This window comes from Limulus polyphemus, unplaced genomic scaffold (genome assembly GCF_000517525.1).
Source record: "Limulus polyphemus unplaced genomic scaffold, Limulus_polyphemus-2.1.2 Scaffold2502, whole genome shotgun sequence".
NCBI lineage: Eukaryota > Metazoa > Arthropoda > Merostomata > Xiphosura > Limulidae > Limulus > Limulus polyphemus.
In genome coordinates this window covers 91,124-93,871 of record NW_013668112.1, presented here as the reverse complement: position 1 = coordinate 93,871, position 2,748 = coordinate 91,124, and the positions used below count along the sequence as shown (strand labels likewise).

Genomic DNA, 2,748 nt, shown 5'->3' with positions numbered 1-2,748 from the left:
CACACCAAACATGCTCCCCCTTTCAGCCGTGAGGGCGTTATAAATGTGACGGTCCATCCCACCATTCGTTGGTAAAAGAGTAGCCCTAGAGTTGGCGGTGAGTGGTGATGATTAGCTGCCTTCCCTCTAGTCTTACAATGCTAAATTAGGGACGGCTTTCGCAGATATCCCTCGTGTAGCTTTGCGCAAAATTCAAAAACAAACAAACAAGACGATAATTGCTAAATGTTTATTTTTTATTAGTAAGTCCATTATACAAAGCCGAAGAGGTCGCCAGGGGTGTTTCGGAGTAGGCTAGTTGTAAATACGAAAATGTTATTGTATTGTTGTTGAAGTTTTTATGAGGTAAAGATTTAGCAATTAGATCCATGAATTGAAGCATACTCTCTATTTTAAAATAAATTATAATAAATGTATGACTGTGTTCCTGATTACTTTAAAAATGTGGATACTGTAACTTGTAAGTGTAAAGTAATCATTAAATAACCGTAGTACAAACTACAGTACAACGTGCCAAGCACTGAAGTAATAAAAAAAAATCAACTTACAAGTTAAAGTACTTAGTAGCCTAGTAGTATTCATTTAAATGTATGATTATTTCTACGGCTTTTAATGAGTATTAGTCTTACAAAGTTTAATTACACTTACAAGCTGCAGTGTCCTAACCTTACAACTTTAACTTGTAAGTTGTACAAATAAAAGTTTATCACTGACAATTTTCATTGTAACTTAATAATTATATTTATAGTTTACATTTATAAGTTACACTTAAAAGTACCACAGAGATTTCTTCCCCCTACTATTTTCTTTGAGGTTAATTTAATTAGCAACCATTTACAAAGACGTTATTTTAAGTTCTAGCTTCCAGAATTTAGAAATAGTGGGATAATGTTAGCACTTTGGTGAAACTCAAAATTCAGGAAGTTCAGGTCTATCTGAAGAGCTTTAATTTTTGTTTTTTTAACACCTTAATTTTATTTCACATTTAATAGCCTGGTTTAAAAATTAAATTCAAATATGTTATTTTTTATCACTTTATATATATATATATTGTAAAAAAGTACATGAGAACCTCATCAAAGTCAAGATATAAGTATATCTAACATGACACAAAAATTGGACAACAAGGAACAGTTTGTTGCTTCAAGACTGTCCCTATACACCAATCCCAGAGAAAAATTAAATTCACTCATTACTATTTATGAAAATCATCTATTTCTATCTTATACTATTATAATGTGCTAGCCTCCACTATTGCTGATGGCAACTCTTTACATTAGCTAATTGCCCAGTTAGAGAAATATTACTGTCATAACTGAAGACTAGCCTGCCTTTTTCCACATCTTAAACTTGAGTCTTCTCATGCTTTTGACTACTTGATATACCACAAGGAAATAAGAGGCTTTTATTCTATCATTTTCCTAGATAATCTAGTAAACTATAATAAGGCTTCTTATCCATCTCTTTATAAGAAATCATATAATAACTTATCTCATTAAGATAACCCTTCTATTCCTGGAATCATCCTAGTAGCTCCTTGAATCCTTTTCAATAAGTTAGGATCTTTCTTTAGATAAGGATATCAAAACTACACAGGTTTCCAAGTGTAACATAAATAATGACTTATATAGAGGGATAATAACCTTCCTTGACTTGTAATCAGTGTTTATAAATACATCCAAAAAATGTATCACTGTTACTGCTAGTAACAGCACACTGCCTCAGCATGAGTGACTTTTCCACCAATATACCAAATTGTTTGTCTTTAGTCATGCTATTAAGTGTATTCCCATCCAAACCATGATAATCTAAATGTATTACTTTGTACATCTTATAAGTTAAGATTATTTGCTATATTTCTGTCCAACTTACCAATTGTTAAATATCATTATGAGTACCTCAACATCCTCCTTAAAGCTGAAAATTCCAGAGAGTTTAATGTCATTGGCAAAATTTGAATTTACTGATCACTATCATTAATGTAAATATGAAAAAGCAAAATCCCAAGTGTTCGTTCTTGAAATGCTCTGCTGATAACAGGGGTCTAGATTGACTGAAATCCATTAATAATAAAAACTATTGTCTTCTGTCGTCTAACCACTGTACAGTTCAATTAATTAGTATTTCTCTACCCCCACCATTGTAATTTTCTTAGCTTCTGGTGGCACATTACATGAATCATACTGAAAAACAAAGTACATTAAGTGCACACCCTTTCCCAATTGTTGAATTCTTAGTGTAGTTTCGTTAAGACATATTTATTCCAATAAATTATTTTGTAAATATTTTAAACTCTGAGGCATGGATGTGTCCATTTGATGCAACTATTGTATCATTTGTTTTATTGCATTGTGAAAACAAACTACAGGATGAAATATTTTGAAACTTCAGAATTTTTTTTCTATGGGTTATATAGTTTCTGTAAATAAATTATTTTTATCTCTGATATTTGTATGAATTTTTCAGCATTAAAATTTTGAAAAGATTTCATTGTGATATATTTTTCTAATAAACAAAAATGCTCATTGTTATAGATTTCAATTATTGATTTTTATGTCTTCATATATTATTTTAAAACTTTTGCATAAAGTTATTTATAAAACTGTAAATTTTAATTGTATTGATTTAAAAAAGAAGATGTGCTGTGTTTAAAATCACTGGTATACAATAAAAATAACTTTCCACCATAACAAAATTATGAGCAAGCTAACTTTTTAAATTTTTAATCTGAAGAATCCATTTAATATA

The 2,748-nt window shown here is 30.0% G+C and overlaps 1 protein-coding gene across 1 annotated transcript in view; it reads left to right on the top strand.

Annotated features, from left to right (window-relative positions):
• The first annotated feature begins 262 nt into the window (after positions 1–262).
• Positions 263–2,748, top strand: part of LOC106467142 (peptide chain release factor 1-like, mitochondrial) — a 22,007-nt gene continuing 19,521 nt past the window's right edge. Inside the window, exon 1 of the mRNA XM_013927463.2 lies at positions 263–345. The gene's annotated coding sequence lies outside the window, so the exon portion shown is untranslated. The remainder of the gene's footprint in view (positions 346–2,748) is intronic.